This window comes from Watersipora subatra, chromosome 6 (assembly GCF_963576615.1).
Source record: "Watersipora subatra chromosome 6, tzWatSuba1.1, whole genome shotgun sequence".
Taxonomy (NCBI): Eukaryota; Metazoa; Bryozoa; class Gymnolaemata; order Cheilostomatida; family Watersiporidae; genus Watersipora; species Watersipora subatra.
The window spans coordinates 42917244-42932273 of record NC_088713.1 but is presented as its reverse complement, the minus strand read 5'-3'; the positions used below and the strand labels follow the sequence as shown (position 1 = coordinate 42932273).

General features: G+C 31.8%; 1 long non-coding RNA gene across 1 annotated transcript; it reads left to right on the top strand.

Moving 5' to 3' along the window:
• The first annotated feature begins 1268 nt into the window (after positions 1 to 1268).
• LOC137398980 (uncharacterized) lies at positions 1269 to 7104 on the top strand. Its single transcript, XR_010979092.1, has 3 exons — positions 1269 to 1464; positions 1797 to 1868; positions 7038 to 7104. It is a non-coding gene; the product is annotated as an uncharacterized lncRNA (long non-coding RNA).
• Positions 7105 to 15030: the final 7926 nt, after the last annotated feature.

Here is a 15030-nt window from a genome sequence, read left to right as displayed (position 1 = left end):
TTTTGCTAATATTCATGATAGCTTTAATAGATTTGAGAAATAAAGTTGTATATTAACAAACTACAATACATTACAATTTATTTGCTGACCCTCTTTATAGTTTTCAAGACTGCCATTTAAGCACTCCCTTTTTTTGCAAGGTTTCTCATTGATCTGATCTTTTTTGTGAAAATTCACAATAATTGCACATTATGGTTTCAACTGATGTTTAAGCATGGCTGTAGTAAAAGTTTAAATAAGTCTATAATCAGTACAATTCATATTTTCGATGCCGTTGCATCCAGCCACAAAATAAATCTTTTTTTGAAACTTTGCATCCAAACGCAATACCTGAGAGATGGTTTTTTAGTCGAAGAATTGATTTTTTAAATTTATTGAAGTAAAGTGGCAAAAGTATAACCACAGTATATAACAGCTAGAGAGATGTGGCTGTTATAATGTTGCTGTGGCTGTTAGGACTATTAGTTCTTCACCCATGTAGTCTACTAGAGCTTGGTAGCAGCAGAATGACTACATGTAAGGGAGCAAGTCACATTCGGTAAGTTGTTCATGTTATTTTAGTCAATTTACAGCTTATTTACTTGAAACATACAGTTGTAGAAAAGCAGTATAAATTTTATTTAATATTGAAATAGGACTAGCGTGAAAAAAGTATGTTTCAATTATTATAATTTTTAAGGAATGTAGCACAGAACACGTTTGATATATTTTTTACATCCGTTTATGTCATCCAACCGCTGATATTGTTCTGCATAGAAAAGTCAAGAAAGGTCAGCATTATATTACCAAAAAGGAAAAAATCAAAACTTTTTGTAAAGTCCTAAATTTTGACTTTATTATTGTTACACGAATGTTCAGTTTTGTAACATCAACACAGACACGCCAGCTGACAATTAATAGTTATTTTAGTGAATCAGTTAATTCTCCAACTTTAATCTATTTTCAGTTATTATTATTATAATTTTTGATGTTTTTTTATAATGATAAGTAACGTTATTAATGTGGTTCTACCAACAGTCAAAACTGTTATTAGAATAACATGATCATAAAGTAATTGTATTATTGTTATCATGAATAGTGAGAGTTTGCGTATTTCAGTTATGATTTTGTAAGTAATAGTAGTACATGCATAGGCATAAGCAAGTAAGTGGGTATATGCAGCCTTTGAATTTTGAAACTTTTAGTATTTAGTTTGAATCTTGTGTAGTAATTGTATAGTAATTAAGAGCTTAACTGTTTTATAGAGCTTCAGTAGTAGGAGGCAGACATTCAAGTTTGCCAAAAAAAACCTAACCAGTGAACTAAAATGTGTATTTTGCATTCATTTTGGTTTGTATATCTGTTTATGCTACTTGAATTATCTTTTCATTTTTGTAGAAACTTGGTAAGCATTATTGCCAAGATGGCATATTTATCAGATGGCAGAGAGTATTAGACAAAGTTGGATGTTCTTTTCTAGAAAAGGTATGTTGCTAATTACACGTTGGTTTGCATAAAAAATATGTCAAAATAATCAAGGTTTCGTCTACCGAAATTTATAATATTTTTTAACATATACATAATTATAGATTACAAACTATAAAACATTTTATCAGTAAGGTTGTATTTTGAAATGTAGTAAAGTTTGACGTTTTGGCAAAGTCACTATGATAAGCAAAACTTTAAATTCACCAACACAAAATATACTGTACAAAGTTTTACTGTAACTAGCAAATGTATACCTGACGTAAGAATGTAACAGCATGCCCAAAAGTAGTTTTTCTTTGTATAGTTGCAAATAATCAATGACGCTTAAGTTATAGATAACTGCTGGATGAGAAGCATTGATGGCCCACACCAAAGACTGATTTGCAGACATCAAATTAAAGGTATGCGATATTGCAATAAGTTGCTGTAAAATAGCACATTATACATGCGAGCCAAAAATTAGTGTAATAATTTGATATAGCCATAGCTTCAGTAAGAAAAGTTGTTAATTTTTACAGGCATTGTATTATTTAAACGCTTACATAAACCATTATGCCACTTTTGTGTTCTATTCATCTATTATTGGCAGATTACATAATATAAATAGCGCAAACCAATCAAAGGAATGTAGCGTAGCAAAGAGATTTAGTATTGCTCTTCTTAGTCTTTATGAGTCATGGTTGCAATTGCTGAGCAATTGCATAATTATATAAAATGAATAGTTTTCCATGGTTACTCATTACCACTTTTAGTTACTCAGTCAACACTGAGAGTAATTATCAGATTTGAGATATCATGTTTAGAGGCAGGAGATTGACAAATATTTTGTTGGTTTTTACTCTTACCCTACCGTATGCGAATTTATGCTAAATCTATCAGCAACTGCCGTATGCATATTTTTGCGAATTTTCCAACAATTGCGTGGTCACCTAATTTTATTATCCATTAAAAACATAACGGATGATTTTAAAACTTTGATGGTATTTTCAGTGTGGTTCGAATATTTCTCTAATAGATTAGTCTAAGATAACCAAGCAGTTTCAAATTTTTTTTTGAGAATTTCCAAAATAAAAATGAACATTTTTTGTGTAAGTTTTGTTAAGTATCGCGCAATTCAAAAAACATATAATTACTTACATGTATGTTGATGACACTATAGTCAATTCAAATTCAGATTTTTGTGATTACACAGATAATTAAATTAGCAGCAGTGACTCTGATGATAGTGAAAATAATAGTTTTTTTAAGTGTAAGGGACATTGTAGAGCATCGTTTTAGCTTCGTAGCGATCGTAGCTTCACATAGCTTTAGCAATGCACAAAGTGAAGGTACATTGATTTTTGCATAGCACTATATGTTAACATTTTAGCAAAATAAAATATATTACAAAAAGTTTATAGATAAACTTTGAAGTTGAAACAAAATAGTATACATGCTTCATGTACATATCATGAAGCTAAATTGGCAATTTTCGGTGAAATGGCTGGCGGTAGGCCGATAGCTTAGTTTGTACATGGGTGGCAGTAAAAGGGTAAAGCTATAAAAGAATTAGAGATACAAGTGTATGTATTTCCTTTTGAATGATTTAGTGAACTTTGATGATTCAAGACAATGAGTTTGGCGAATGATATATATATATATATGATGCTGCTGAAGTTGCGCAATTCAACTCATGGCTTTTAATTATTACCTCAAAATGTTGAAAACACGCGATAGGAAGGGCCAGAACACTACTAAAACTCATAGTTACTCAAACCTGAAATACAGTAGGTTTTATACAAATTGCTGTACAATAACAAAACTGCAAAACTATTGGTTAAAATATAAATAGCAATATATATTATTATTTTTGGCCTTCGGTATCGGGCAGCATGTATGCAGTTTGTTTGCTGATGTTAACAAAAGTTTTACTAATAAGCTACATAATTTGCTCAATTATTTGTGTCAACTTTAAAATTTAAAACAAATGTAGTGTTAGCACTTTTAGAATATACTACAAACAACGCAGAGGAACTTTTTGTGGCATATGACTTGAATTTAAAAGTTCTCTGAAAATGCAACTTGTATTTGCCCATTTTAATACTTTAAAATGTCAAAGGGAGCTCATAATGAAAGCAACTTTAATATAATTTCAAGATGCTCAAAGCGGTACGGATGTTATGTTGACAAACATTAAAAGGTCACTCTGTACTATGGCTAGTAAGTATTTACATGTATTTAGATTTTGCATTGATGCTTTCAATTAGGTAGTGTAGGAAATCTATTTACATTAGCTAAATTACCAGCATGTGCAATACCCAGCTTTGTTTCCTATCCATCCCAAACATTTTGCCAATGCTTATAATAATTCATTGCTCTTTTCAAATCTCATTTCTGAACCAAAGGTAGTTTTAGCAGTATAAGAACATATACTTCTCTTCCTATGGGTCTACTCACTTTTCTGTAGCAGCAAAGGCCATTGTTTTTAAAAGGTCTGTAAGAATTGTATTACTTATTTTGACTTCCATTGGTGCTCGTAGCAAATATAATTTCAGTACAATTTGCATCAATAAAGTTATTATTACTTGTTTGTAAAGTATTTGGAGCAAAACAATATTTTATGTGCACAGCAAACATTTTTGCTGCAAGCTTACCAAAACAAAATAAAACGTTTATTTTTATGTTACATTTTAATTAAACATCATGTTCTATTCAGTTATTGCTGTCAGTACTATGCAGTTATTGCTATCAATGTTCTTTGTGCATTCTTGGCACACTTTTATGTTAAACTTCCAATGCATTAAACACTTTAGAAATAAAGTGTCCAAACAAGGATGCATAACATGAGATTTGTCACTGGCTTGTTTTGACCTATATCTAGCACTCTTTAGCCAAAGGTGTCTAGCTTTACTAAAATATTTGGTAGTGAAATTGTACATAAATTCATTGCCTGCATACACATCAATCATGATGCCTATGCTCTTATTATGTGTGTTCTACTATTGCCTGCTTAGCTAATTCACTTTCTACTTCTCAATAGCCTCAGCCTCCGAATGAAAGCTATTGTTGTTATTCCTATTCTTTGTAACTTTATAATGAAGGAGGTTGTGGTTGGGCAGCTCATTTGCTTTTCACTCTATTAGAAATATTGCAGCACAAGTATAACTGCAGTAATAAAATCTTCACAGAGTTGCATAATGTGGTCTTATTCTCCAAGGTCTTCTCACTAGCAGAAATGACCTATGTACTTATGCAATTGTGGTTTGTGCTTAAAGTGACTCATTCTCCTAATGTGGCATGGCTTGCTATCTTCTTGCATGCTAGTCAATTGATTAAATAGATTGTAAGAAACAAGCCAACCTCTCATTCCTACACAACCTAAAGACTTATCACATAAGTTCAACCTTCTAGCGAGATTGTAGCCGCTAAACATTTTGCTTTTTTCACGCGTCTAGCCATTTAGGGTTTTGCAGCAGCAGAAGAACAGACTAATCATGTCACAATTGGTATATTTGTTTGTCACAATTGTTTTATATTACTTTTGCCAATTTTGTCATTGAATTAATTGTACCATATTATGGTGAAAAGGCATCATGAAAAAGTATTTTACTTCGCCTCAATACCAATGCAAAAGGTTAGACCGGTAGTGGCCATTTTTGACCTTTAGGGCGAGCCACTTTAAATACTATATCTAAGCAACTTGCTCATGTCATCAAATTGCGACGGCAAACAACAATGCATAGGTTTTCGCAGCTAATTTGGATTTGGATTTTACTGCCTTAATTGCAAGATCGTAATATTGTCAAGTTAAAAAGGTCAAGAAACCCCAACTTTATAATGCTAAAAGAATGAAATTATTACTAATTTTCATAAAATGATAACTTTGTAATTATACACAAGGGTAGCTTTGTGAGATTAACCGACACACATTAAAATAGTTATGGTAACATATAGCACAGTAGCCAGCAATTGACGAATATCTGTGACTCTGTCGATGCTCCTAACTTTTGTAACTTTTTAAAAAGCATTAAAATAATTATGGATGCTTTTTATTCTGATTAGTAGTGTTAGCTGATTGATAGCACCAAACAGGCAGAATTATTAGTAGCCTATACTTTACTGCCCTGAGCAAGCAAAACGCTGTATCTTGATATTTGTAAATTGTTCAGCACAAGCACAAACGCGTTTTGGTCAAGCCTGGCATCAATATTAGCAGTATTTTAGTTGTTTTTTTTTATTTATTATGGTGAGATATCCAACAATCTTTACTGAATTTTTTTTTCGTGAAACTTTAAAATCAAAGGAGTTATTTCACTTAGGGCATTTTGTTTGCTTAAATTGACAATTTACTAAGCTGGCACTAGGCAATCAAAACGCCGTATCACTGCAGATAGGGCCTTTTGATTGCTTAATTGGACTGGTTTCTCATTGTTAGTTTGCCACAAGACCATTTGCCATGACTGGATTATCAAAGGATTACAAGTTTAAATTCTGATATTAACCCGCAATTAGTCAACAAAATGATATATGTTGCAATTCCTATTACTCATCCAGTCAACACTTGGATTAAAACCCTGTAATAGCCATATTTAGCTCAAAAGTTAAGAGATGATCAAAGATCTAGGTATCCTTCAAACCAGATGTCATGAAATGAAAGGAATAAGTAAAATAGTAGTTTAAAAAAGATCAAACGCTTTTATTAAAAATAATTTAAAGCAAACAACTGAGTGCAATAATGTCAGTATTTTAAAAAAGCAAAACCTTCCAATGGACATGTAATTAAAACAAATTTTTCATCAAATCTCTGAGTCGGATCTTTAAAACGAGACTTTTGTCACTTAAATATCGTCTTGTCATAATAAATATATTATGATAAAAAATATAGCAATAAGATTGAGCACTTAGAAGTGCACTAGCTTGTATGAGCTGCCTTGAAACAACCAAATATATATGCTTCAGTTTCGCTGCCCTTTGTTTATATACTCTTTGATTACATAATGCTGCTCATAATGTCCAACTTTGTGTATGTTCAGGCCAATCAAAACGCTGTATCTGCAGATAGAGCGCTTTGATTGCCACTTTATGTGTGGTAAATGTGGATAGGGCGTTTTGCACATTGTGAAAAGTGCTATTTCTGGTGGTCTCAGATATATGAAATTTCGAGACATGTTAGATCTCAACCTAAATTACATATAAGCACAAAAAAGTGAATTTTGAAAAACTTTTCAGATAGGGCGTTTTGCTTGCTTAGGGCAGTATAAAGTTATGATAATGTATTATTTTCATTGTAATTAACAAGTTGATGCATTTTAGTCGTAATTTGATACGGATTTAAACTAGAGGCTGAGTCATAAGTAAGTGACTGGAGTAAATGAAATCCTTTAAATTGTTGAAGCTTTAAAATCTATGTTTCAATTTTGTAGAAGAATATCGCATGAGATAAAATATTACAGCTTCATAGAATTTTAGTAATGGGAGGTAGGGACACGGGTTTGCTGAAAAACCTAGAAACAACAAGCATCTTTTGCATCACTTTTTAATCTGCATAACATCTGTTTGGGCTATTAAAATTGTTTTGCTTATTTTGGTAGAAACCTGGTCACCGCATCCAAGCACTATATCCACCAGATGGAAAATGGTACGAAGCACAGCTGGACGCTTTCTTGAAGGGAGTATGTTGCTGATTAACGGTTAGTTTCCACAAGAGCGTGCCACATTAATAAAAGTTTTATTTCAAAAAATTTATAAGAAATAATATTACTATAAAATCTATGTTTGAATGCCATGGCACTGCATTTTTTAACCCTTCCAATTATAGTGGCAAAAATTGTCGATTGTGGTTCATAATATATGTTCAATCTTTATTAGCTTCAACTCTATCTAAAACCTTTTTGTTATAGATTTTATTTTTCCAACACGTTAAAAAATAGTACTATTCAAAAAACCTAATGCATTCCTACTTCGTGCATTGCTAATGCTATGTGAAGCTACGATCCCTTCGAATCTCAAAAAACAATGCTCTACCATGTTCCTTACTCTTACAAAAACTATTACTTTGACCACCATTGGAGTCACTATTGGAGCTGCTACTTTAATTATATGTGTAATCACTAAAATCTTAATCCGTCAGTCATCAACAATCATCAATAATGTTATCAACATAAGTAATTATCTGTTTTCAATTCTGGATGTACTTGCGAAAGCTATAATAGCACTAAATATTTCAAAAATCAGAAAGAACAAATGTTTCTTTTTATGTTGAAAAGTCCTAAACAAAAATTTAAAATTGCTTCGTGAGTTTAGGGTAATTTTACAGGGAAACTTTTGGACAACACTGTCAATACCATAAAAAGTCTTAAAGACTGTTAGTTATGTTGTCAACGAATAATAAAATTAAGTTACTACGCAATTGCCAGGAAATTCGCAACATGCACATATGCCGGTCGTCCATTGATTTCGCCTAAATGCGCATGCAGCAGTGAAAGGGTTAATAAAATATTATGTAATCTCTAATTGAATCCCCATTCATTTAAACGCCCCTCTACTAGACCTGTACTATAATAGATGACGGTTAAAGATAGAACGCCGTTCAAGTGAACGTTACTTCTTTTGAAAAAAACACATAAAAAACTATATAACACACAAACTAAGCTGTGATTCAGTGATAACATATACACTGGGCGTTGAGCTTGCAAAATGCCATCGTTAACTGCTTATTCTAATGCTGTAGCATGTGCAAGAAATTTTAGCCTCAAATAGTAGTACAGATTTCATCATATTTGCTAAACCATTTTTTCATATATGCCGAACTATCAAGGCCGCTTAAACAATAAAATTATTATCAGCCTGATAGAGTTATTAATTATTTCCACGGTGCTGCTTTCAAAGCTTTAACGAAAACACTGTAAAGCTTAGAAGTTAGAAAACTCGCTTCAATATGCATTGACAAAAGTATTAATTGCTATTGTTGTAACTGAGTCATCGTTAGTAAAAATTTGTCAACATTTTTCTATCCATCCTGTCCAAAATCGGATCCAAAGATCAAAGAATGTTGAAGTCGCAGTCAGCTGGATGTGGTTGTCAATTAAAGGGTGACACTCTAGTTTTCAACACTTCTAGAATAGCACTCGAATGAACATGGCCTTCAAATTAAGATTCTACCTTATGTCAATTTAGCTGTATTTCAGAATGTTATAATATTGGAGTTTTGGGTCAAGGTTAAAATAGCAAGCATAACTTTGCAAATATTGACGCAACAAGATTTTAGTTTTAAATAAGGCTCTGCTTTCATATATTTGCCAATCACTAATGCATGAATTTAAAAAAAGAACCCAAGGGTATATTTCTCTTTGTGTAGTAGCATCTAATCAAAAATGCATTGATTTTAAATAAGTGCAGAGTGACATACATGGATTATCAACACCGAAGAGTGATTTTCAGACATCAGATTAAATGTGGGTGATGCTATGATATGTGGCTTTAAACTAACACAATGTACTAGGGAACCAAGCGTGATTATTTTGCTGTAGCTCAAATGCAGTAGAAAAAATAAAGGTGTCTAACTTTTCAAGTATTTCAGTCAAATTCGTTGCCTACATAAATGCTGACACTAGTCTTTGTGTTCTGCTGCTGTCAGGTTACAAAACATAGCTCTCCTAGTCAGAGGCATTTAGGTATCTAGAGCAATCTAGGCATTAGTGGTTTCAATGAACACCTGAACAATGGTGTTTAACCACATTGCTTGACCCCATAGGTCAAGTATTAGCCTAATTAATGACTCAATAAATAGCTACCCAGTCAGGTCACACTAAGCTTAGCAGCAATCGTTCTGAACACTGGCCATTGAGACTGCTCAATGAATGTTAATCCTGATAATTTCTCTAATAATTTGAAGCAAATAGAAATCCAAACTGCTCTATCGCATGCATGCAAGTGGCACACCATTTAGTTTCATAATTAGCTACTAAAGTAGTATATAGAAGTGGTCATCAAAGGACCTTCTACAGTATATGTGTGTTTTGAATAACAATACATTGGTTAAGTATTATATTACTAAATGAGAAATGACACTAACGAGCATCAATGTCCTTATTGTTCACTTGTATCTTAGAAACCATCAATTCTGTTTTGACTTGCAGCACGTAAACCAGCTTATTTAACTTTTAAATGAAGCTGAGCAATGATATGTGATTCATCAAAGCCATAGCTTATCAGATTTTCATAAATGATAATTCACATTATTTACTATTTCAGTCAGCAGAAAACGGTAAAGTGCAGAGGAAATAGCAGAATTTGACAAGTACTGGACTGAAAAATCAGGCAAACTGCCAACAAGATCAGTGTTGGATGCTAAACACTCAACGCTGCCTAACAGAAGTGTTACAGTGATTCGGGCTCGAGCCAACAACTTGCTAAAGAAGGCTGCGAGAAAAAATGCCAGCTGAATTTTTTATGTTGTTGAACCTTCTTATTATCATTGCGTTGTATTTGTCAATAAATGTGCTCTTTTTGAAGACTAAAAGAGACCAACTCCGCAGTAATGCACTTGTATAGTTATTTTGTATCAAGCAGTCTTAGCTATTATTTTATGTACAGAAAATGTGCATAAAACAATGACTATGATAGATAATACAATACCGACAATAGATATTATCTGTTGTACTGCACTGTACACTATGATGTATTATTCAAGAAACAAGCTCTAAGATAAATTATAATAATTATTTTAAAGAAAAACTAAATATAAAAAAATATGCCGCAGCAGCCAGTCTACTGACAACTTACTGTCAAACCGACAAGCCCAAAAAATTACTTAGAACGCTGTGCTTGACTAAAAACAATCAGAAATTCACTACACAATGAGAAATATATCTTTTTGGGTCATTTTCCAAATTTAAGTGAATGTGTCTGAGTAGAATGTTCTATCAATTTCTTGACAGTTCAGGGCATTATTATTACTGGTAAAATGTGAATAATAGCACTCAGTATTACTATTGATCAATAAAACCACCCAAAGTCAAGAGATCTAAAGTTAGAAAAAATTTGGTACCGTGCTGGGTCCAGCCCGACTGATCATTGCTAACAATAAATTGCAGTAAGAAAGAAGTTTTGAAAAGCGAAAATGCCCTCAAGATAGAATGTTATGGTATTTTTATTGGCTCTCTATGTGACATTAAGTTTTTCCCTGGGTTCTACATAGGCACAATGGGCTTGTTTGGAATCTACCCAATTTACGGTGCTGTGGTATTGCGCAGGTTTTGCAACCTGACACTCCATTCCCGAGTGGGGAAATGTTTTTACTTAACGTTCTAAGAGTGGCTTAAGATGAATAGAAAGACATTGCTGTTATTGTATGTTAGATTGAGTAACTAAGTATGTTGTGCAAGTAATTCATATTATTGCTGTAGATAATATGCACAGCAAGCAAAAATGTGTGTGTTTCATTTTAGCAATCACAGTAACTGAGTTGCGTCCATGCATGGTTACCAACTAATTTTTTTTAAGTTTTTGTATGCAGTGCAGCAGCGATATGTGACTGAATAAGAAACTATAACATAGACCATATTTACAAATATTGAGTTACATTATTCGTTTATATTAGTGAGCAGAAAGTTATGCAGCCTAAAAGAAAATTGAGAGTTCAAAAAGCCATGATCGGAAGATTGAGGCAAACTACCAAAAATGCCAGAGCTGTATACTGTTAAAAGAAATTGGTGTTTGAAAATTATAATGATGACTTATGCCCGAGCCCACAACTTACTCAAGAAGCTACAAAATTAAACTGGCAGCAGGGTCTTCTTGTTGTTGAGGCATTTGTAATATCGCATTAAACTTGACGTCTGAATAAATTTACTCCGTTTGGTGACTAAGCAACGACCATTCTATGGTACTTGACTAGTTGAATTTTTTAGTAACAACAATTATTGTTGTTTTATACAGATTGTTGTTTTATTGTACAGATTATAGCAGACTCTTAGTTGATCTATAAGTGATAGCAACATCCCAAATTATATGTAAGCCATGGCACCTCTGCATTGATATGTAAGTTATAGCAACCTCCTAAATGATATATAAATAACAGCAGCTTCCTAATTACTATATAATTCATTGCAGCCTCCTAACTGATATATAAATAGTAGCTACCAACTATATAAAATTCAAATTATAGTAAACTCTTTTGTGATCTATAAGTCATAGCAACATCTTAAATTCTATGTAACCCATAGCAACCACTGCAATGATATGTAAGTTATAGCAACCTCCTAAATGATATATAAATAGCAGCAGCCACCTAGTTAATATATAATTCATAGCAGTCTCCTAACTGATATATAAATAGTACTGTAGCTACCAAATATATGAAATTCAAATTATAGCAAACTCTCAGGCGATCTATAAGTGATAGCAGCATCCTAAATTATATGTAACCCATAGCAGCCTCTGCAATGATATGTAAGTTATAGAAACCTCTTAAATGATATATAATTAGCAGCAGCCTCCTAATTATTATATAATTCATTGCAGCCTCCTAACTGATATATAAATAGTAGCTACCAACTATATGAAATTCAAATTATAGTAAACTCTTATGTGATCTATAAGTCATAGCAGCATCCTAAATTCTATGTAACTCATAGCAACCTCTGCAATGATATGTAAGTTATAGCAACCTCCTAAATGATGTAAAAATAGCAGCAGCCTCCTAATTTATATATAATTCATTGCAGCCTACTAAATGATATATAGATAATATCTATCAACTATGGAAAATTCAAATTATAGCAAGGTCTTAGGTGATCTATAAGTGATAGCAACATCCTAAATTATATGTAACCCATAGCAGCCTCTGCAATGATATGTAAGTTATAGCAACCTCCTAATTGATATATGAATAGCAGCAGCCTCCTAATTAATATATAATTCATAGCAGCCTCTTAACTGATATATAAATAGTAGCTACCAACTATATGAAATTCAAATTGTAGTAAACTCTTATGTGATCTATAAGTCATAGCAACATCCTAAATTCTATGTAACTCATAGCAACCTCTGCAATGATATGTAAGATATAGCAACCTCCTAAATGATATATAAATATCAGCAGCCTCCTAATTAATATATAATTCATAGCAGCCTCTTAACTGATATATAAATAGTACTGTAGCTACCAACTATATGAAATTCAAATTATAGCAGACTCTTAGTTGATCTATAAGTGATAGCAACATCCCAAATTATGTGTAACACATGGCACCTCTGCAATAATATGTGAGTTATAGCAACCTCTTAAATGATATATAAATAGCACCTGCTTTCTAAGTAATATATAATTCATTGCAGCCTCCTAACTGATATATAAATAGTAGCTACCAACTATATGAAATTCAAATTGTAGTAAACTCTTATGTGATCTATAAGTCATGGCAACATCCTAAATTCTATGTAACTCATAGCAACCTCTGCAATGATATGTAAGATATAGCAACCTCCTAAATGTTATATAAATATCAGCAGCCTCCTAATTAATATATAATCCATAGCAGCCTCCTAACTGATACATAAATAATAGCTATCAACAATGGAAAATTCAAATTATAGCAAGGTCTTAGGTGATCCATAAGTGACAGCATCATCCTAAATCATATGTAAGTCATAGCAGCATCTGCAATGATATGTAAGTTATAGAAACCTCCTAAATGATATATAAATAGCAGCAGCCTCCTAATTAATATATAATTCATAGCAGCCTACTAACTGATATATAAATAAATGCTATCAACTATAGAAAATTCAAATTATAGCAAGGTCTTAGGTGATCTATAAGTCATAGCAACATCCTAAATTCTATGTAACCCATAGCAACCTCTGCAATAATATGTAAGTTATAGCAACCTCCTAAATGATATATAAATAGCAGCAGCCCCCTAATTAATATATAATTCATAGCAGCCTACTAACTGATAAATAAATAATTGCTATCAACTATGGAAAATTCAAATTAAAAGCAAGGTCTTAGGTGATCTATAAGTGATAGCAACATCCTAAATTATATGTAACTCATAGCAGCATCTGCAATGATATGTAAGTTCTAGCAACCTCCTAAACAATATATAAATATCAGCAGCCTCCTAATTAATATATAATTCATAGCAGCCTCCTAACTGATATATAAATAATAGCTATAAACTATGAAAATTCAAATTATAGCAAGGTCTTAGGTGATCTATAAGTGATAGCATCATCCTAAATTATATGTAACTTATAGCAGCCTCTGCAATGATATGTAAGTTATAGCAACCTCCTAAATGATATATAAATATCAGCAGCCTCCTAATTAATATGTAATTCATAGCAGTCTCCTAACTGATATAGCAATAATATCTATCAACGATGGAAAATTCAAAATATAGCAAGGTCTTAGGTGATCTATAAGTGATAGCATCATCCTAAATTATATGAAACTCATAGCAGCCTCTGCAATGATATGTAAGTTATAGCAACCTCCTAAATGATATATAAATATCAGCTGCCTCCTAATTAATATATAATCCATAGCAGCCTCCTAACTGATATATAGATAATTGCTACCAACTATGTGAAATTCAAATTATATCAATTTCTCAAATGATCTATAAGTTATAGCAAAATACTTTATTATATGTAAATCAGAGCAGCTTCTAAAAGAAACAAGTTATAGCAAACTCCTAAATGATATAAGTTACGGCATCTTACTAAAGGGTATGTAAGCTATGCCATGCTATGTAATGTTTCCATTGTAACTATTACATAAGTTACAATGGTAACATTCTAATTTATGTGTAATTTGTAGCAATCTGCTAACTGGTAATCATTATTTTTGCTTACTCATTGAGGTATGAATTATTTTACCTTCAAATTGATATGTAATTTACAACAACCATCTAGACATTCTCCAAGTTTTGACAGTTTTTCTAGTATGCATATATACAAAGTATGATAAGGCAATGAATATATATTGTATGATACCATATTCTCCTAAAATTTCCATAAAAATATATAATAATTAGGAGGTGAATAAATATATATATATCTACAATGTAGATAAATTAGACCATATAGGAGGCTTACCCATATATATTTGCGTTAACTCCTAATCCCTTATATTCCGCAACCTCCTAACTGGTATATATTTATTCAACTCCTAACTCGGAAATATGGGTATATATATATATATATAGGGACCGAGCAAAAGTGTTCGAGTTATCAGAATTTTATCAGAAGTTATCAGAGTTATTATATATATACATATATATATATATATATATATATATATATATATATATATATATATATATATATATATATATATATATATATATATATATATATATATATATATATATATGTATATATATACATATATATATACATATACATGTATATATACACAAAAAGGTATGTATATTTATATATAAAGGTATATAGTAAGATTTTTGTGACTACTTGCTTTTATTGAACGCGATGATCTTTACCATAAACTGATGAGATGCAATTTCAGACCTAAATGAATAGTTTGCTATACTTTTTAAAGAAAAGTAAAGTATA